The 22,829-nt window shown below is 42.6% G+C and overlaps 1 protein-coding gene and 1 long non-coding RNA gene across 2 annotated transcripts in view; one reads left to right on the forward strand and one right to left on the reverse strand.

Moving 5' to 3' along the window:
• The window catches only part of STARD13 (StAR related lipid transfer domain containing 13), a 210,189-nt gene that overhangs the window by 61,558 nt on the left and 125,802 nt on the right, over positions 1 to 22,829 (forward strand).
• LOC116668569 lies at positions 16,663 to 20,887 on the reverse strand. The gene is made up of 3 exons (XR_004325720.1): positions 19,979 to 20,887; positions 18,784 to 18,892; positions 16,663 to 17,071 (listed from the first exon to the last, which is right to left on the reverse strand). It is a non-coding gene; the product is annotated as an uncharacterized LOC116668569 (long non-coding RNA).

A 22,829-nucleotide genomic window follows, 5' to 3' on the forward strand; every position in this document is an offset into this window, starting at 1 on the left:
CTGCATATGGCATCCTGGAAACCCTAAAAAGCTATTATAATAGTAGTTCCTTCATTGGTAGAATGCGTGACAGTCTGTGGAGCAATTCCATATGCATTGTCTTTTTGAATACATGTGTAAGATAGCACTAATCACCTTGGATTAGGGAGCTTTGTTCCCTTGAATCTGCCTTTCAGGGCCATGACAAATGCAAGTTTTCCTACTTCGAAATGTTTGCAGTCTCATTCTCCTAGGTCGTTTCTTCAGAAGCGGTTTGCACTTGGTCTTGTGGTGTGGAAAAGCACATTTCCCTGCGTGGCCTCTGGAGACAGGAAGAGACTCGCTTGATCGAATAAGGAAGCCTGGCAGTGAGCAATATGGTTGTCAAACATTAACTACCCAGGAGAATAGAGATTTCAGAGTCCAACTTTTTCCTTTCCCCCTTCCATGTAAAGTAAAATAGCTCCGGCTTTACAATTCACTTTCTGCCGGAGCCATTCTGTTTCTGTTTCACGTGACATTTGTCCTGTCCCTTTGTCCCCCTCTCCCATCTTCGGTAACTGTAGCAGAAAAGGCCCTGGACACTACACCTTCTACTCTGTGACGCCTGTTACTTGGTCCCGTAAGGCAGGAACAATGTGGAATTGAGACAGATTCTTTTCAGCTCATTAACTGTCAGTCACGCTTCCTCCTGGCCTCTGGAGTCTGTGCAGCCCTGTCCCGAGGCGCAGGCAGGCCCTGCCACCCAAGCCAGGACAGAATTTTCCACCGGATCACGCAAGTGAAAAGGAAAGTGAAAGCTGGGGTTTGTCATGGAAAGGCAACATAGCTAACATTTCTGTGCATTTAGATCAAATAGCTAGGCCTGAGGATCGACGATTTGACTTTTTATAAATTTCACGCCACAAATTTTAGCACTTGAAACATTTACAAAAATTTTAAAACACTGACGGTATACTTCTACCTGCGCTTACTGAGGGCTCGCTGTTATGTCCCGGGGACTGCTTACAGGACGGCATATAGTGCCGTTTTGTTTCATTTTCATGAAGACCCGAGAGTTAAGTTTACTAATCTGGAAAATATACATAGTGAGGCCTAATACTCAAGGCCTTACAATATTCATTTTTCAGGTGAGTAAACAAAGACACAGAGAGTTAAGTAACTTTCCCAAGGAACCCCAGCAAGCAGGTGGCAGAGCTGGGCTTCGAACTCAAGTCTGTGTGATTTGGAAGCCCACGTGTTTCACCACTGACAACCCCATCACCCTCATAACTGTGTAAGCTTGTCTGCCTGGAACCAAAACATGTTTGTTTTCTTCATGCCTTTGGACATGATTGGTCCTCTCCCCTCCTCAACCATCCTTCACGTTGTTGGAGGACTTCATTCTGCCTCCAAAACAAGCAGCAACTCCTCTTCATCATCCTCTGTACTAACTACCCTCCCACTGCCCTCTTGAGGGCTGGCTGCTCTTCATAGAGGATGCTCTGTCCAAAGTCAACATCAAGGCAGCAGCATTTGACCTTGGGCACCAATCTTGCCAGGTTAGGTAGGAACAAACATAACAGAGGGAAAAGTCAATTCCTCCACCCCCAACCTCCTTTCCCTACTTCCGACCCTGCAAAATGCCTCCGTTCTTCCTAGAAAGTGCTGGGGGGAGGAGGGGAATGTCCACATGCCCCCAGGTTTTCCCAGGACTCATCGGGCCCCGGAGCTCAGCGGCTCACGTGGTCTCCATGGCAGGCCTTTGCAGGTGAGAATCCAGGTGGGAATTAGGTCGGACCTGTGGTGTGCTCTGGACCCTGCATCTCCAACTCATCAGTTCTGTAGTGGAAGGAAAGCATGTATAAACCATGGTCTCTGTTTCTGGAGAGAAGCTCTGGGTGATTTTTCTTTCCCGATTTTGCAATTTTGACCTCAGTCATGGCTGAGGCCTACAGACCAGAATAGTCATAGTTGTGCTCTGCACTTGTAGCTGGAGAACAGTAGCCTGTCAGAAGAAAATATCAATGTTCTGCCAACTTCTGCTGTTTGTGAAATTTTGCCAGAAGCCAAAACAGGATCAAAAATAATAAACAGACCTCCTCCCTTGCTGCATGACTGCTATTTACATAAAGAGATTGATGAACTGACTGCCTGTGTGAGTGCTCAGGGAAGGGAGTTTTTAAGGGGAGAAAAAGTTAATTATTTGATGCTTGGTTGCATGTGATTTGACATTTTCTCAAATAATTGGGTTTTTAAAGAGCCAGCCATAGTATAGATAAACTACTTCTTCAATACAAGCACCTGAAATCGTGGATAAAACAACTGGGCACATGAATTACATGCAGCTGTAAAACTTCTGCAGGGAAAATGAATCTTGGAAACAAAGAAACAATGTGAGTCTTGAGTAGAATAGATGTTTCCACTGGAAAGAGAAACCTGACCTGTAGGGTGATTTCAGGGGACTGGAAGGCAGGAGTCCTGGCTCTGGGACACCTTAGTCCTAACCTGGTGACCATGGATGTTTTTCTTTAACCCCTCAGTGCTTCAGTTTCTTTATCTATCGAACGGGAATAATACCAGCTCCTGCTATTAATGATATTATTCTGAGAAAAAAGAACTGATGTGGAATCAAGTGAAATGCAGGGTGTCATCCTCAGTTCTGACATGGCTCAGTGAGGTCAGGGCGCCTGTTAGGGAATCTCTGGGCCTGAACACAGGAGCCGTACAACGCCAGCCCCGGCTCCTCCAAGTCCCCAGTTGGACACAAAACATCACACTTACTCCTCTTCTTTGAATAAATTAATAATTATGTCACCTCTGGAGGATATGGGAATAATATGCCCCTCTTTGGTCTTGTTTTTAATTGTTTTTAATTGGTTCCCAAATCGACAAAGTATAGTAACTCTTAGCTTTAGTTTATATTTTCTTTTTATATATTTGATACACTCTGAGGGAATTTATGTAATTAATTAGGGTCGTTTTAAACTCCAGAGTTCCCTCTTATTTTTCTGCCATTCTAAGGTGTCAAGAATTTTACTTTGTATTTTTTTACTCAGCTAATGAATATTGTTTCACCCGTAAGAATACTTTCCCATAATCAGGAGCAGAATACAACTTTTTCAAGTGAAAGATATTGTGTGATAGACTCTGGGACTTTAACAAGTCAAAGTGATGGATCATATACTTTCCAAGGTAAGAATGGCCGCTGTAAATTGGGCTTCCTACCAAGGCCGATAGGTAGCGGGACCGGTCCTCCTTTAAGCGAGTGTGACTGTTGCACTGGAGGCCCGCAAGCACTTACTGTGGTCGCGGCGGACACCTGAGTCTGAGAGGCCTGCAGGAACCTGATGTCACCCGCCCAGATTATCTGATGGAGGAAGGTTATCCCCGCTGCTTCCCTGGGTCCTTACCTGGCACAGCCTGGCCTGCAAAGTCTCAGGAAAGTGAGGTGAAAGTGCACACACTTTGTAAACATGTCCCTTTAAGATGCTGCTGTTTTGTTCAACAGTTTTGATATCAGTTTTTGTTTGTTTTTTCCTCGATGTTGGAGTATACTGATGATGGTAGATTACGGGAGGAAGGGCAATTACTAAGCCGAGACTGGTGTGAAAAATCTTTGCAAACTGTTGAACACTCTATATATGTAGGTATTATTTGGAAAGGCTGGATGTCTTGAGTGCAGTAGCATTTGAGGGGGAACTTTATGAATAAAGTGGAAAGAGTTTGTTTGATGGAGAAGAATCTAAGCACATGATGGCTTCTCAAAGTCTTTACTCCAGTAAAAACCGACCCCTAAGAATGTATGGTCTTCTTTCTTCCTTATGAGGATGAGACTAGCCTCTCTCCACCCGACACAGGTTCATGATGCTCTGAATTTCTCTGCAGCCTTTGGCTTAGCAGAACACACTACTTATTTATAGCTGGCTCTGCTCAATGATCAGTCATTTAAAGAAATTATAATGTTTTGTGATTGATGTTCCTAATTTGACATGGGAGTTAGGAAGTCTTCAGATCCTTGATTTATCAGAGGAAGACTCAGACATCTTTACTTTGACTCTGGGACGCTGTGCACTTTCTGAGACTTGTAGTTTGCAGATGCAAATATGCATTGAATGAAAGCATGGGTTTCCGTGTGCTCTGGACCTGGGTTCAAATCCTAGTTCCAGCACAAATTGGCTGTGTGATCTTGAGCAAGTTCTATGACCTTTGAAAGCTTGTTTCCTCATCTAAAGTGGGGATGAAAATAATAATGTCCACAGCCTGGAATTGTTGTGGAATGAAGTACTGTCACACACGCAAAGTACCTAGCATGGAGCCAAACATTTACTCAGGGCTCAATGTACATTCATCTAAGAAGGAAACAGAAAGGACACTGAAACACAGCAAAGTGGTCCGTCATGCTGTGGATTAACTCCTTGTGGAGAAGATAAAAAATACCCAAGTTTGGATAATTACATAAAGTGGAGGCTAAGAAAGGGTAAGAATGGTAGTGGATCTGAAATTAGAATGTCTCAAGTTTCCTCAGAGGTGAAAACATATGACTAGGGCAGCTTGGAAACTATGCAATTTTAAACAAGGATTTTCCTAATAAAATGAAATTTGCCTCTGAAAGCAGATAGCTGTCAAACTCTGGGTATCATAGAAAGTATTTTTAGTCCTTAAACTAATGAAACCAACTCCCATAAGTCCAGAGTATGAACTTCAACGCTGGCATGAAGTTGATGGAAACATATCTGACTCTTAATCTTTCAAGTCTAACTTCCCCAAATGAAGCACCGAATCATTAAACATAATCTGCCTCAGCAGGGCAGTCAGTTGAGAACTAATCACACATCCTCCACACTACTCTCATAGACATGAGATAAGCCCAGAGGAAGCCCGTTATCCCCCCTTCACCCCACCCTTGAGTACACAGCCTGCTCTAAAGCCTAGAAGAAAAGAGAGAGCACAGGTAGCAGGAAAAGAGATCTTCAAAGCCTAGGATCCCCTTGGCTTCTTTTCAAAGACAGCCTGTTAAGTCTAGTGTTTTTACTAAGTTTTGCTAAACTCAAAACGTTGAATCTCAAGTTTGTTGTAACCCACTCAGCTGGCTAACAGAAAATGAAGTCCATTTATTCGTTGTCTTTCCATGTTTGATGCATAGAGAGACATAGTCATTCATTCTCTTGCTCACTCACAAAGTCACTTCTTCAGTACGTACTCTGCGCCAGTGCTGTAAGGTCTTGGGGTATAAACACACATCGAAACACAGTTCAGTGGGGACTTCAAACGCATGCTGCAGAGAGTTGACAGTGTGGTGACGACACCCGTGCAGGGAGAGTGGAGGCAGGATGGCAGGGGTCTGGTTCTGGCTTTAGCTATTAGTTTTTTGCTGTTTTGGTGTTTCGGTGTTTTATTGCTTCAGCTTCCATCCCTTCAGCAGAAAGCATCCATGCCTGGTATTACTTAGGGCTGATTCTTACTAACTGTCTGGGGAATCACAGAGTTAAGTCTTCGTTCATTTTTGCCCCATCAGTTTGCCGTGTGTCTTCCTTAGATTCTCCATTAACTCGTGTCCCATCATCCAAGAACGTGGAACTCCCCATGTCTGGTGAAGAGTGCATCGCTGCTCTTCTATGTTCTGGAGAAGGCAGGGCCCATCATTCACAGAGAGCTTCCCTCTGCACTAACACTGCTGTGCTGGCCTTAGTGCTCCCCCTGGAAGGACTAGGACGGTGGTGAATTTCTCATGAAATCAACTTTAGAAATAGCAATAACTAACACAGATATTTAAGAGAGGCTACATTTTAGAAGTGAATAATACCATTCTTCTGCTTCAGTTATACTAGTGGAGAACCTAACCTAGTCAATATTTCAATGAATAATTGTTCAAAGTCGATTGTAAGATCTTGGCTGGTATTGAGTATGATCCAGAATTATGTAAAACATGATCACTGCCCTCAAGGAGATTACAATTAAGTGAGATAAGACATATAAACTATCATCAGTATCAACAATTCAGGAGAGTGCATGGTTCGGTGACTAACAGGTTATCAAAACACAGGCATTCATAAGAAGAGTGCGTTGTCAGCAGGACAGTAAGGTAAGGAAGAAAGGTTATTGGGCCTGAGCTATGGAAAGTGGTGATGCTTCCACTGGGCAAAGTTCAGAACAACCTATTCTAGTCAGGGCAACAGAAAGAATGAAAAGTATGATTTAGGTAATTAAGAATGTAGTCCAAATTTGGTGAAACTTGTGGTTATAGGAAGTGAGATGATAAGGTTGAAAAAGAAGTTTGAGGCCAGACTGCAGGAATTTGAAATTTCTTTGATAGGTAATGGGGAGCTACTGAGGGTCTTTGAGAAGTAATAGGATGAAAACAGTAGTTTAGAAAGATAAAGAGGTGAACATGGGCTTGAAGTAGTCAGACTGAAGGTAAAGCGAGAGTAACAAGCTTTGAGCATGTGTTTTGTCCAGGCCCTGTCTAAACATGATAAATGATTGTCTCTTTCAGTCCTTATAATAGTAGATACCATTGGTATTCCCATTTTAAAGGCTAAGAAATTGAGGCCCAGAAAGGTTAAAGTTACTTGTTCAAGTGAAACCCAAATAACTAGCAGGACTTGAACCCAGGGCTATCTGACTCCAAGTCTGTCTTCTTCCACAGCTCAAGCCTTCCCCTTATAGTTGTAGTTTCTGCTGCTATAATGACTATGCAAAAAAAAAAAAAAAAAAAAAAAAAAAAACTCAGGGGATGAGAATTTTAACTGTGGCAATAAAGAAATGATAAACATAGAATGGCAAAATATTTATATGCTTTGAAAACTTTAATGTTTCCAATTACTAATTTATCTCCTCATACCTTTTCCCTACTCACTGTGGTAAGAATTCATTAATTTGAATTTCTTACTGTACCCTCTACTAGAGATTTTCATTCTACTTAGAGACACTCATCTGGTGATTTGTGTTATCAGTAATTCTCACTCGGTAAATTCTGGGTCACCTTACTGCAGGTTTCCCTGGATTGTAATTAAATTACCTGATGGAACTATACACATTTTCCTTCTGCTTTGGGCATGATCCCTTTAAAAATTTATTGGTAAGGAATAAATAAAATTAAATACTAATATTAAATGAATTTAATACGTGTTAAGGAGATTTAAATTTTAAGCCCCTAGACATTACAAATTGGCTCAAATGATTTCATATTTCAAAGTCTTTTCTAAAAGTATTATGTACCTAAATACAAATATAATTTAGCACCTGATTTTAGAAATGTGAATAAACCAAACCACTAGTTACATTGAGCCAACTGGCTGAAATAGTTTGAAACCAGAAGATTTGTAGAGAAATACAATAAACACATGTCCCTATAGGACACGTGTCCTTGTTGTTTTATACCAGATTCTTAAGCAGCTAGTCATTATTTTATCAAAAAAGAGAATTTCAAATGTGAACTGTTCCAGAAGTAATTTAAAGATGTTTAAATATTTTATGAAGTATGAAATCGCACATATTTGCCTCAGGCAGGCGCCCCACTGGTACTGAATAAAAAATACTCATAAACTTTTTTATGAGGGCTATTAACATAAACTTTTACTTCTTTTCCTGAATTGTAGTTCATATTCTGAATCTAGCCGCAGGTTAAATTCCAATTAAATGAGATGCCTAAAGGGCCTCCAGAGGACAGAGTTTGTGTGTGCTTTCCCGGATAATGTGCAAATGATACTGAATTTTCCACTGTGCTCCAAAGCACCTTGCACACATTCTGCTATTTTCTCAACATACTCTAGTCTCTTGACTCCTGTTTAGAAAACAGTTTTTCACCATCTCCCTCAAGTCCAGTCTACTTTTATATTTCTTTATCAAGATGGCTATCTCTAGACATCAAAATGGGCAAAAGGTCATGGTGAGTCAGACAAAGTCTATCTTCTTGGCAGGTCATGGTCACATTTATTCCTATGATCTCCCTCAAGAAGCAAAAAACAGAGGTCACTGCCCACAGTCGAAGTCACTGCCCACAGTCAAGGTCACTGCCCACAGTCTTGGTCAGTGCCAGCCTGCTCTAAGGCAGGCTGCTCCTGACCCAGTAACCAGTTCTTAAAGGTTCATGGCTTCCCAAGGGAGAGTCCTTCTTTTACGGACCACATTTAATGCTCTTGTCTGATACTTACACATAAATCTAATTGTCCCTTTCCTGCCGATCTAGCTGCTCTGTACATGGGAGGGGATGAGAGAAATCATAAGCTCTGCAACTCCTGAGTATCACGACAGACTTCTAGATAGCACTGGCGATGAGTGTGACCTTCAACTCCTCACTTTGCCCAAGGCAGACCCATTCTCTGACTGTTTCTAATGCAAGCCTCCCTTTGGCTGGGCTAATTCTACAAAACCCAATTTCCCCAGGGAATACATTCGGTGAGCAGTGGTGACTGAACTCCTGGAGGTATGTTCAGTTACTGCTGCTGTGTAACAAACCACCCCAAACTTAGTGGCATTAAACACCATTATCATGCTCATGGGTTCTGCAGGGTCAGGGATTCAGAAAAGATACAGTAGAAATGGCTTGTGTCTGCTCCATGATAACTATGACTTTAGCTGGAAAAAACTTGAAGGCTGGGGATGGGTCAATGACTGGGCCCTGGAATCATCCAAAATCTCATTCACTCCTGGGACTGGCAGTTCGTGCTGCCTGCCACATGGGGCCTCAGCAGTAGCTGCAGCTGGAACACCCACCTATGTCCTCTCTGCTTGGGCTTCCTCCCAGCATGGAGGCTGCCTTCCAAGGATGGGCCAGGCGATACCCCTGGAGGTTGTAGAGGGTCTCTTTTGCTCTATTCTATTGGCCAACATAGTCATAAAGTTCTGCCCAGGTTCAAGGGAAGGCAACATTGGCCCCTTCCTCAGTGGGAGAAGGGCCAAATAATTCACAGATGTAACTCCAGTAAGATGTGTTTGACACATTTGATAATCCCGGGTTTCTGCCATTCTTGCCGGCACGTGGCTGGCCTTTGATTCATTCCTCTGAATTGTGCAGCTGGAACCCTCGTGCAGTGTGGTTTTGCCACCAGGTGTGCAGAGGGTGCCTCCATGATATTCCTGTGTGCATTGCGCTCATTCTTTGGTTGTGATTGTACCAGTAGTTACAGGCATTGTTCTGAACATACATTAACTTGTTTAAGTCCCATAACCCTGTGCAAAGGAGAATATGCTTCCACGCCTACTCCTTGCCCAGGATTAGAACAAAATCCAGAGTCTCCAAGGTTTAAGGCTGGAGAAGAATCTCCAAATGAAGTCAGATGGTTCTCAGTTTTATCCCAAACCCAGTTTTCCAGAGATAAGAACTCCAAGTTCTCTCATTTTACTCACAGCTACTTTTTAAAATTGCTACCCTGAATCCTTAGGGATAGAAGTTAAGTATCTGGGTGCTGTTTTATTAAAAAAGTAAAGAAGATGGGCTTTTTAAAAAATATATATATAAAACAATGGTTCTCAAGCCAGGGCAGTTTCACCCTCCAGGGACAACTGGAAATCTCTGGAGATATTTTTGATTATCACAACTGGTGGGGCAGGCAGGTGGATGCTAGCAGCTTCCAATAGATAGAAGCCGGGGATGCTGCTAAACATTCTGCAATGCACGGGATAGCCTCTCACACGTAGAATTAGCTGCCCAAAATGTCTATACTGCCACTTCTGGGAGGCCCTGGTTTACAGAGAGTTTTTATAATCCCCCTTCTAACAATGAGGAAACTGGGCCCAGAGGAGCTAAGGACTTGCTCAAGATTCCACAACTAGTAAGTGATGGAGCCAGAATTCAGACACTCATCTTGAGATCCTCAAATTCATGTTGTTACTTCTTGGTGCCTCTGCTGGCCTGGCACCTGCCTAGAGAGAGAGAACTTGGAGGGGGAAGTGGTTGTACTCCATTTTCTCATGTCTCGGGCAGCGTGAGGTGCACCACACCTCCTGCCATAATGAGCACAAATTGCCGTGAGGGGCATCGTGCCCCCTGTCCCTTTGCCCTTTGGGAGGTGGGTGCAGTGTTCCATGGGCATAGTGAGGACTATGGGTTAAGGCGTGGGTGGGAACTGGGCTCTAGAGAGAGACTTATAAATAACAACTGAAAAACTGGAGCACAGCATGCCTCTGTGTGTGTGTAAGTGTCTGAGTGTGTGTGTGTGAGTGTGTGTGTGGTCTGGGTGTGTTGTGGGAGGGCAATAAGATCTTATCTTACTATGACAAGCAAACAGCTAAATTACTTGTAATTTTGGAGATAATTGTTTTCTCATCCTGCTAACATGCCGAACAGGAAATTAATCTAAACCTTAGAAAGTTTGGATCATCTGCAGATTGTCAGAAAAGAAACACTCATTACTCCCGCACACCACCCCCTCAAGAGCCCCCATCACATCTAAGAGGCAAGCTGGAAACTGCAGCTATGGCCCAGTGCCACCAGCATCCTGCTCCTGCCCTGTGCTCACTGGTGACCAGAGAGAAAACAGCACAGGGTGTCTGGCAAAGGCAGGCCCCAGGCAGACGGGACACCTGATTAATGCCACCCAATGTAGAGTGGCTGGGAGCTACCCTCTCTGGTGGTCCCATTCATCACTTGGCGTTCCATGTCAGAGCAGGAGCTGGCTTCACCCTGCCTTGGACAAATGAGTCTTCAGGTAAGAAGTGATGGTTAAAATGTCAGCAAATGGGATCCATCAGTGGTGAGAGACTCAGCCATCTCTGCTCAGTCTCTGGCTTCCCAGCTTGAGGCAGTCTCCTCAATTCAAAAGAGAGGATGAATTCAACCCATATTACTCCCTTAGATGTAGCTTCTCGCTCGCCTATCTTGTCACTGCTCATGGGCCCACGTTCACCAGGGAAAGCCTTTGAGGGGCGAGCAGCAGAACAAAGGACAAGCGGCCTGCCTTCCGAACTCAGGAGGCCCAGCCCGCACATACAGTGTTCTAACTGTTCTGGGAAGAATGAAGCATTCATAAAGCCATTCCATTTTCAAGAAAAAAATTGCCTGTGACATTTTAATCCCCTTTTGTGCTGGAGCATTTTTAGAGTTTTCTCCTGCCAATCATCTCAAATGGTTCGTATCTTTCCCTTTTAGCTGAATTGAGTATTATGAGCCATGCCTCACAGTAAAAAATAATGCCACTGTTATTAAATGAAAGTCTCATTCTTTGGGTTATTCTGGGCTATGGGTCAGCATACAAATGCTGACTTCTGAGAGTCCAAAGACGTTATTGGGTTGAGGCTTATGTTGGGAGAACAAAAATGAGCTAGGAGATGAAACTGACCATCTGTGAACTCCAATTTGGTTTGTGTTTCTGGGGAATATTTTCTGTAAATGATATGACTGGATGCCGCAGCATTTTTCCTACCAGGGGGTCTGGCTTATTTCTCAGATCTCTGCTTCTGGAATTTTTGTAGATATTCTGTGTCTAAATCAGAGTTTCTCAGACTCAGCACTATTGGCATTTTGGGGCCAGAAGAGTCTTTTTGTGGGGCTATCCTGTGCACTGTAGGATGTTAAGAGGCATCTGTGGTTTCTACCTTCTAGATACCAGAAGAGTCCTCCCCCCAAAGTTGAGAAACAAAACTTGAAATGTCTGAAGAGTCTTCTAGTGTTCCTAGGTGAGCAAAGTCACCATCGATTGAGAACCAGGGATCTAAACAAAGAAATACTTAGGTACAAGTGGATCTATCCCTGTATTCATTCCCTTTACAAGTACCTCTTGAGTGCTGTGGGCCAGAATTTTCTTTGGAGACTGTAAATTGAAAGATGGCAAGATCATAATTATTGCCCTACAGGGATTTGCAGAGCAGACAAATGTGAATTTCAATAATTATATCATGGACATACCCTAATAAAAAATATACAGGATTCTGCTTGGGAGTTCAGAGGAGGAAGTCTTAACTTGCTTTGAGGTACCAGATTTCCTGGAAATTCCTGATTCTCCATTCAGGAAGTATCTATATTTTCAAGGAAAAAAAATCTTGTTTACCAAGATACTGTGCTATGGAGAGTCTCAAAACCAAATGCATGAACTATTTTATAAATGTATTGGTAAGGTAAATTTAGGTTATCAACTGTAGATAGAAATATGCCCTAATATCTGGATATGGACCGACATGCAAAATTCACACATGAGAGCATGTGAATGATTCCGCTGGCTGTTGGCGGTTCGGGGGGGGCTAAGTGAGCCCTGGGCCTCGACGGTGTCCAGGCTTGCTCTTAGGAAGGGGTCTGCCGTGCTTTGAAGTCAGTTTTCACCCTTTGTTCAGTAGTAACAGACCAAAGTGGACGTTTGTGCTGCTCTGGGCCTCGGATTTGATGAAGTCCCTATAAAACATGGAGGGCAGCAAAGTGGAACCAAAGTAAACGAATCCCAGCAACTGGAGGCATCGACAGTGGTCGCCCACGTGAGCTGCAGCAAGGAGGGCAGTTCCTAGCACCACAGCTGGAAATCTGCCCTTTCTCTTTCCTTGCAAACAAGTGCGAAAGATGCTATTAAAAGGGGTGGTTTTGAGTTTAGGCAAATTTATATTCAAAACCTGGTGTATATTTTAACTAGGTAAGAAGTAGTGTGACTTAATCCTTAAGAATTAAATGAGTTGGGAGGTTACCTAAGATAAACTCGAGGCTCCACCAGGACTAGTGGTTTGACCTCGGACAATTTATCTGACTCCACTGTGCCTCAGGCTCTTTGTAGAAACTGGAGTAACAGCAACCATCTCAGAGGATTGTGATAAGAACCACAGATGTTCAAAAGATGCCTGATGTCAAGCGCTTGGCAAATAGGGTGGTGGCAGTCTTGTAACTAACACCTTACTTGCCGTGTACGTCGCCCTGGTGTGCCTGTGTGTCTTTACAACTGCTATTTTAAAGATAGAAAGAAACAAAACCAGGAAGCTATTACTGGTCTGCGGAGCAGCTGTGTTACTTAAAACCAAAGAACAAAAATAGTTGACTTCGCTCCCAAGGCTGAGGAGCCACTGGAGGTTCTTCAGCAGAGTAAGACTAGTATTGAAGAGGCTGGGCGACATCTATCCTTGATTAAAGAAGTGGGGATCAGGAAGGCCGTCGGAGCTTCAGAAGGGCCCACATAGGTAGAGACAGGTCAACCCTTTCAGTTTGTTTTCTGTCGGAATATAAGTAATGATTTTTAAACAGAAGTGGTATCACTTTTGGAGGATTTCTTGGACCTGATTCAACCGTATACAGAGAAGCTCTTGCCCTTGACCCCCAAGACTTAATTAAAATGTGCCCACTTTCCACACTCTCTCTGCCTGACAGCTGTGCAGATGTGAGTGAGGATAGTAACGTAAGGACAAAGGGGATCTCCTCCACCAGGGCTGGGATGACATCAGATCATAGGGACATGGCGACTGACACCAAGGCGAGTGTGAAGTTTGAGAAGGGAGACACTGATGAGAGGCTTGTTTTGATGAGGTCTTTTCCTTTTCTGTGAGTATTCTTGCCTGGATATCCTCCAGATCAATAGGTTTCTCTATTAATTTTTCATTTCTACCAAAATCTCAGGAAGAAGATATTGTCCATCCCTATGAGAATGAGGACAATATCAGTTTTACCAGTTTCTTCCTCAAAAGATAGTTTCTCTTATCCATTCCCTCATTTATTCATTCAGGGCTTATTTGGCACCTGTTATAAACTGGGCCAGACAAGGGCACTGCCCTCCAGGACCTTCCACTGTGGCTGGGGTGAGGAGGGCGGGCTGTCCACAGGTAGTTATAAACAGGGCAAAAGTACAACGTAGGTGCAAGTGCAGGGTGCAGTGGGAGCCACGGAGTCTACGCTGCGTACTCAGGGAAGGCTTCCAAGACAAGGAGTTGCTCCAGCTGACGTACGAAGGAGACACCCAAGCGGAGGAGGAAAGAAAGAAGTTTATAGGAGGAAAGTCTCACGTGCCGTAGCCCTGCAGGGTGAGAAAGCCCAGCTCACTCTTGGAATAGCAGATTAAAGAGAAGCCTTGTTTTCTTTGTGGAAGCGGAAGGGGAGGTCACTGTGGCTCTATAATGACCGTGTACATGTAACTCCCAGTCACTGGAGCCCTTCTCTAAATCAGTCTGGCTGTGAAAGTGCACACGCCTCTATTTGTTCCTTGTGTAGAGAAACTGCACATAAAATTAAGTTGAAAATCTCTTATTGAAAACTGCAAGAATAGTTCTCAGAATACTCTGCTACTCTGCACTTAGAAATGGTCTGAGATGCTTTATAATCTATCTCTGTGCCTTTTAGGTAGAGAGTGTAAACAATGCATACTAAAAAGACTGTCCTTTACTGCCTTCCTCCATGCTCCTTTTTTTCCCCTTCTCAATCTCTAGGATGGAAGACTGCATGGTCCCCTGCGATAATGTGTTCCTGTACTATTGGTCTGCATGCAGTCATTAAACTGTTTCTAAGTTTAATTGAAATCTAATTGAAACTTTCTCTCTTTGGTTTTTCCTCAGTTGAAAACACAGAACAACCACTCTTTAGCACATCTATTTTTAAGGAAGACGGTTATGAAAGCATTTACTCCAGTGACAGAATACGAGTGGGCTATTTCTTGCTTTAACTATGCCAGATAAAGGATGAACCCAATTCTCCTTGGTAATGAGGACCATTGATGCTCGAGCCAGAGGAAGATGCTTTGAGTAAATTTTGTAGCTGGAAGGAGATTTGGAGATGAGGGACCGTCACTCACCAGCTTAGCCCAAGAAGCTAATAAAGGGGGGCTGTCCGTTTCAAATGACTCAGAGCCTTATCACATGCATATAAAATAAAATGACTAAATGGAGCAGCTGGAAGATTATAGTGAGTTTTAATTATCTTTTAATAGCCAAAGGGCTCTTGCCAGCACATGCTGATAATCTGTCAGCTGTTATATGCCATACCATCTCCATTTATGAGTCTCAGCTGTTACAAATTGGAAAATATATTTACATTTATAATCTTTTCTTGTTAAATGCAAACTCCCGGAGATGTTCAAGCTGAAATTTGGCCTCACTGCTTTGTTTCTGTAGCCTTCCTGTGTGGAACTAAAAAGACTGGCAAAATCTGATAACAATAACCAACCTCTTTCTTAGTAATAATTTATGACTCTCATGATGATATAATCATTGCAATCCATAAAAAAGTAAGAGTAAAATCATTTGGGGGGTTCATAGTTTATATTTCTATAAATTGCCTACAAATTATTTTTTAATAATAATCTATGCTTCATCAAATCAGTCTTTCCCCTCCTCCGCCCCTTCTTAGATTCAACCATCTCCAGTGTTATTTGAGCTCCGAGGCTCTGAGGTGGCTGCTCTGGTGTCAGTCGCATTCACTCTCCAGCCTCAGTGCTTCGTGTGATGCTCAGCATTCAGTCCATGGCAGAGTGAGTGAGAAAAAGCTTTTGAAGTTACTGACCTTTGCTTACTTACTAAAGTTCTTTGCCTTGATTTCATTGGCTCTTTATTTCCCTGCATCAGTTGTTACTGATGTCTTTGCTAGCAAGTCTTATTCCTCCCCGGCTCTGTGTTCCCCAAGATTTCATTCCCATTCATGGCTTTTATTACCAGTTTCGAAGAGATGATTCCCAAATCTACATCTGCAGCTCAGACTTTACACTCTTTTCCAGATCCATGTTTCAGACTGCTTTAATGAACGTCTCTAATTGTATAATCATTGTCACTTCTACTCAATAAGTTTAATAACTGACTATATTAATTTTCTGTCTGGAACCTAATTTGGTTAGAGCTTCATCTGTTCTTCCCATCTTCTTGACAAGAAACTTAGAGTCATTTAAAAAATTTCTCTGACCTTCAGCTCCATAGTCAGTCTCTTCAAAATATCTTTGGAATTGGCGTAAGGATTGAGTACTTTATTTTCACTGCAAACATTGTGGCTCAAAAGCAGAAACTTCTGTATTTACATTCAACTTAAAAATTTTAACATATAAACAAATTATACCTTATTGAAATCTATCGGTCCTGCTCACCCCAGACAGGTGGGTTAGCTGCAATAGTCATCATTTTGTTTCTGCCATCACATTTGTTAATCTGCCTGTCATGTTTAAGCTTGATTAGGAAGGCTTTTTGCAGTCATTTTGAACTAATTCTGGTCTGATAAATGCTAAAGCAGTAACAGTTCAAAGTTGAAAAGTGGTTCAAAGTTCCAGGAAGAAGTACGACTAACCATGGAAACAAAAGTAAAAGTTTTCAAAAAATTGAAGATGAGAGAATGTGTTACCTCTGGACTTAAAATGAACAGGTTGATAGTTTTTAAATGATTTAAGTGCTAACGGGTTTGAAGGAATGTAAGTAAACTGTGTTAATAAGTGACGATGTGGTGCACACACAACTGGTGATAATCTGCAAGGCTGACAAAACGGAAACACGACTGTATGTAGCCTCTGAGCGCCCACCAGCAGGCGCGTCCCCAGGACGGTGAGCAAGCAGAGGCGCAGCTGATGAAACACACGTCGTCCAACCAGGACGGTTTTGTCAGGTCCCCCGCCTGCTCAGACCCGCACATCAGAGTGGCTACCGCTCAGGGCTGGCCACGGGCCCGAGACACAGTCAGACCTCGGCACTCCATGAAATCAAGTTTGAAAATTAATTTTGAAAATGAATCCTTTTGCTGTTGTTAAGTGTGTGCTCAGCTGCGTCAGCGTTTCCGTAGGCCTAGTTAACTAACACAGTTGGAAAGTGATCAGGTGCAGTCAATCAAACTTACATGTCTGTATTCATATTTTTATTTATATTTAATATAAAAATCGACCTGAATGCATGTACTCTTTCTTTGGTGATTATGAAGGGTCTTACGTGACCTGCAGACCATCATTATGAATGTCACTTAGGGGGAGCATAAGCAGAAGGCCTACTAATTGGCGCTTCCTCAGCAACCCAGGATGGGTGGAACCGAGAACCTGGTCCCTTCCCTCCATCATTACAAGTAAGTGCTTATTGATGCAGCATGAAGCCTCCCCTCCCTCCCCTGGAAGAATATGGTAGAGAGGACGGACAAACACGGAGATCTTTTTGTCTGGGACTCTTGCTTGCTGGTGATGAGGAAGCATCTTTGGGATCTCTCTGGCTCCGTCTGATTTTTTCTGTCTCTAGCGACTTCAGAAGGTGTGGCCTATATGACAAGAAGAGAGAATTTGTCTCCATGAAATAAACTGTCAGCAAGGCTCTCTATAACGTGGACACCTTCCCTCCCATTCACTCCTCATATAGACTTGGGGGAAGGAATTTGGCTTCAGTCGTGAGCAGTTCTCCTTAGAGATAGGGACTCTTGATCAGTCTTCATCCTTAGGATAATGATAGTGAAAGTCCCGCTCACCATCCTGTTCGTGAGGACATATCTATCTATCCCTTATCGCAAGCCGAGAACAGAGTTTTAATACTTTCGTCTTTTTGGATATGAATCAATTTATACATCTGTATGATGTTTTCAGCTTTGTTGTATTCACAGCACACTTTCAAACAATCGAACCTAGTGACACCAGAGAAGGGATCTAAGATGACTATAATACAGCACAGTGATATCTTATAGTGCCAAAAAGTTACCCGCAGCGTCCATCCACTTCTCCTTTAGTGCTGTCGGAACCTATTGTCCTGACATCACCTTCTCCTAGCCACTTCACTTGGGTGTCCAGCGTGTCTACAACTTACCCTCTTTGCAGCTGGCTTGGTCTTGTGCTGTGCCTCTGACCTCAGCCTGCTTTGTGGCCCACTACCTTCTCAGCCCAATGTTCCACTCACTAGGACCAACCAGCCCACTTTGCCTAGGACCCAGGGGTTTCCTGGGACATTGGATTTTTAGTGCTAAAATGGAGACAGTCCCAGGCAAACAGGGCCGGCTGGTCACCCTGTGTGCAACATTCATCGTACCATAGTACCTAAGTTTGATTATTACACTAATACATTTTACAAATTGATCACCAGTTGGCAGCACACCTGGAGTTCCCTTGGGGACTATGGCAGATCTGTTGAAAATGACCCTTTAAGTTTTGTTCATTGCTCAGCAAACTTGTTTCCACTGGAGAGAGGACTTTATTTCTATTCCCTTCAGTCTAGTTGAAATCCAAACATCATCTTTAGATTGTTACTGTTTTGAAAGTTTCATTCCAGATTTTGATGATATGCTTACAAAACAGAGACACACTTGACATAAATCAGTAGAACTTACCTGCTCTGTTGGTGGGATCGTAGGTGAAGCCTATGTATGATCTAGGTGATCTGAGAAGGCCACCTAGACCTCATCTCTGGACGGACAGCCTCACCCTGCACAAGAGCATCTCCCGTGCCCACCAGCACTACAATTACGTCCAAAAGTCGTTCTCAAGGTCACAATAAGTTCTGTGGCCCGTGTTGTGGGCATAGCACTTACTTAGAGCTGAACCTGAGTTCTGTCTGTTTATTGGAATAATTCTGTTTTTCCTGGACGAAACATTCTAACACAGCTGGAAAGTGACCAGCCAAGTTTATGCTTAAAATGTTTTTAAAAATGATTTTTGTGCAAAGATCTAGCCTTAATTGTGGGAAGCTGAAAAGAGGGGTAAGAATAGTGAGCATAAAACCATGACTAAAAGAGGAATATAGCACCTATATTTCTACAGGGTCTCAGACGTCTGTTAGGAGGCACAGGTTGTCCACAGTCATCTTCTTAAGCCCACAAAAGCCATGCTTTCTGCATGTGGAGTTGTCCTGCGCAAAGCGCAAACACAGTGCTCTCAGGGTATAAAGTTAGGACTTTTTTTCATTCTTGGAGATACCATATGACATTGTGACCTAAGTGTCATGGAAAAATTGTTTTATGGTAACCTTTTTATGTGTCTCTAAAGTTACCTGAAAATGTGAAAGAGACGGGCCAGATCACCTATTCACGGAGTGGAGTGGGCTCAGGTGGGTGCGCACGGACGTTCTTCTCTAACCCGCCAGTCTCCCTGGTGCTCTCCTGCAAAGGAAACACATTTCTGTCCTTTATAATCCTAATCGTATCGCATCCTGGCAGGACTATAAACTCCTGTGATTGCATGAATCCAATTGAGTTGGAAAATTACTTTCAGATGAAAATATTGCAAAATTATTTGATGTGGGAAAAGTTATAAAGATGTCTAAGCAAATGTTCTCTTTCTGGATGAGATCTTCCATTGTTTGATTTCCAACAATTCACCTGTAATTCAGGTGAGACACATACACACCTGCTGGGTCAAGACTGTTTGTGGTGACCAAATTGGTTCCTCTGGCAGCTTCAACAGTGTGTTAGAAACATTGAACGTTGGGATTTACAAAGTGCGAACTATTCAAAGCTGAAACTGGCTGTTTAGTACACGTAAAAATATGTGGAAGGGGGAGATCTAAATACAGCCTGTAGAGTGAAAAACTTCTTAGTCACTCAGTGTGGTTGAAACAAATGACAGGGGACTGTGCTGCAGCTATTTCAGTGTTCCAAGTGGAATTCTCAGGACTCCTCTGTTGCTGCTGCCTAGGCCATCCCAGCCAGCCTCACCCAAGTTCTCATCGCCTCCTGGTCAAAAATAGGCTGTGCCCGGGGGTGCGGCAACCCAGAAGGGCGTAAAGGCAGGGAATTCCAAATAAAGGGCAGCTCCTAAGACATAAAATCTACTCAAAGTCTTGGATAAATCATACATTTAACCAGAATAAATTGAATTAGAAGATGATGGTGTTCTCTTTTTTAGGTACGGGAGGGTGGTGTATCATATGGGAGATATTGAATATAGTAGTGATCTGAATATCTTACTTAATATGTGATTATTTCTTTATCTGTAGCCGTTCAGGATGAATAAAACCTCCTGTTTAGATTTTTAGGCTTTATCAGAAATCTGCAGAGGTAGGGTTTTACTAGTTTGTCTATCTTGAGAAAGAAGGGAATTAACTTTTGGAGTTGAGTCCAGGCTTAGATGTTATTTAAAGTAGCTGCATTACTTGACAAGCTAAATAGGATACCAAATCTGAAGCTTGCAGAAATAGGCTTTCAAAATTCCCATCTACATTAGAAATGTATTTCATTAAAGCTTACCATCGAGGCGGGAGGTAATCCAACAAATAGATATGCCTTTGCTTGCTGCCGACAGCTGGTTAGGCCTTTTGGCAAAAAGAGAAACTTTCGGAAGTGTAAACACATGTGTCCACTTACTAAGAGTCTACCAGCCTGTTACGTGTTGCTGACATAGTTATGTCTCGTGCACTTCCTCTTTGAAAATACAAAAATAAATGACACTGAAACCAAAAGGTCTGCAAATAGTGACTATTCAGTCTTTGTACTGAAGGCACAGGGTTTTCGGTTTTCTTTGACGACCACAGCTGGGCTGGATGAATCATCCTAGGCTGGCATACTGTGTTCATAGACCTTCCATTTTAATGAAGTGATTCATTTAGAAAGAGAGGCAATGCAGTGAGGACAAGGCCCAGAGACTCCAGAGGCCTGAGAGGCCTCAGAGTCACACAGTCTTGTGTGATCACACTGGCAGCCCTGATAGTGGAGCCGGGGAAACCTGGTCAGCCTGCCATCCTGCAGCGGGTCCCACATCAATGTCTGGACACTAGATGTTTACCCATACTTCACCTCCTTTATTCTCAGATCAGTCCTGTGAGGTCATTATCATGATATTTTACAATTAAGCATAGGAGGCTCAGAGACGTTATGTATCTTAGATCCAAAGCATCTTAGATTCCAGACTTTGCATCTTGCGTTCCCTGAGCCCATCCTGTTCTCTCTCCTTCCTCTATGATGTCTTCTTTTTTCTTTCCTGTTCTGTCTCCATTTTACCCTTTCTTTTATTCACTCATGTATTCAAGCATATTGAGCTTCTGCCATGCCAGGCCCTGTGCCAGGATTCAGCAATGAACAAGGCAGACAAGAGCCTCATCCTCATGTAGCTGACAGTCTACTGAGCAAGAACAGAAGTATGTCCAAATAGAGGCTAAGGAGCCCCAGGGGGTGGGACCAGGGGGTGGGACCAGGGTGTGGGACCAGGGAGGCGGCACATATAGAAGGGGTACTGGCTTCCTGGGGAGGATGGCTGGTACATTCATTGGCCAACTAGGGATTTTAAAAAGATTTCAACAGGATGGAACAAGAGACAGGTTAAAATTAAACAGGGATAAATGTAAAGCTTTTATTTAGGTTAATCGTAAAGTGAATACAAAATTGGGAAGACAGGACTTCATAGGGTTTCAGGTAAGGTTTGAAACCCCAGCAATATGAAGCAGTGGTTTAAAAAGGATGCAGTCTTAGGCTGTCTCTGTACCAGCATGGATTCTAAAACAAATGTGTTGTTAATTCCATGTCATATCTTAACTCTCTACTGAACTTTTCTGTCTTAAGGGCAACACTGATTACAAGACAGTGCATAGCAAACTTTCAGTGTGGTATATATAAACTAGTGGGAGGTAACTGGTATCCCAGAGTAGCTGGTTTTCCTTAACAACGCCTAGGAATGTCTGCTGCTCACAATGTTTAGGATACAATTTTCTAGAAATTTTTTTTTAAATTTCATTCTAACTCAGGAAATACAACTGACTTACGCAATGTTACTATAAAATAACAATAAAATAACAGGTAATTAGTATATGATGGCATTGGGAAGAAACAGAGGAGGGAAACAGTACAAGAAGAAGAGAGAACACTGGTGTCAGAATGGAATGTATGAGTCTGAATAGCAGCTCTGCTTATGTTCATTGTGATATAGACAGTTTGCTGCACATCTTTGAGCCTTCATTTCCTGATCTGTAAATTGATGCTACCAATACCTGCATCACAAGTTTGTTGAAGCAACTAGAAATAAAGTTGGGAAACTGCCTGGCATATTGTAGGCAGCTAAGGAGACCTGAGAAGAGAAATAATTGAAAGGAAATTCCAGGGAGTGTGGATCAAGGAAGGAATCTTGAAGAAATGTTTTTTGAGATTCATCCTTAAGAAATCATGGGCATGGACTGACTTTGTTTTAAGAAACCCATTATAGGCAGAAAAAAAATGACAAAATGAAAATGTAAGGTCAAGAATTTGTATGGAATGATATTGTGTATTCTCTTTGGTCAAGCAGGCTGTCATTTGATAATGTGTTTTGCTGAGATTGAAATTCATCGACAGCTGTCTGTGGCTAGCGGTAATCTCTGGGTGTGTGTTGATTTCCCTGCCCCTGAATCCTCTCAACATTTGGGGAATGGTGTCATATTGTTATTAACTTGTTTTTCTCATTTTAATTTATAAAACTAGCAATCATTTTAATGCCGTGTAGAATGTGAAATCTTTTTCAGGGGAATTTGCATGAAACACATTTCCTATGAATAGCTTCCTGTGAAATGAAGCATTCATTTCTCCTCCTTTATCAGAAATATCTAGCAAGGGGACAAGGAGTTTTGTTTTCTGTTTTCTTCTTTATCAGAAACTACTTCCCCATTTATTAGTGAGGAGGAGCTAATTTAAATTTATTTTAAAGAGAACTGGATAATATGTTCAACTTGTCACCCTAAAATTTAAGACTAAGAACTGCCAAGCTTGTTCAATAAATACAACTAATAGTTTAAATATTGTATAATTCAGGTGTTTGGAGTTAATAAGGGAGTAGGTATTGGTGAGAAAGAAATGAAGTGATTGGAAAGATGGAGGAAGGGAAGGAAGAAGAGAAAACAAAATATGGGGCAAAGATGAGGCAGAAACAGAGAGGAATGCAAAAAAGAAGAAGAAGAAACAAGAGAGACAGAAAAAATAAGGAAGAGAAAGAAAGGAATGGGTGGGGTTAGTGTGGAAATGGAGGTCATTCTACTTCCTGCCAAAGGCCCTGCTTCACCACCTGCCATTCAAATCTTGACCCCATCAGGAGGTCTGAAGGCCAGTCAGAGGGTTTTGCTGTGTGAAGATGGGTACA

Source organism: Camelus ferus, chromosome 14, assembly GCF_009834535.1.
Source record: "Camelus ferus isolate YT-003-E chromosome 14, BCGSAC_Cfer_1.0, whole genome shotgun sequence".
Lineage (NCBI taxonomy): Eukaryota > Metazoa > Chordata > Mammalia > Artiodactyla > Camelidae > Camelus > Camelus ferus.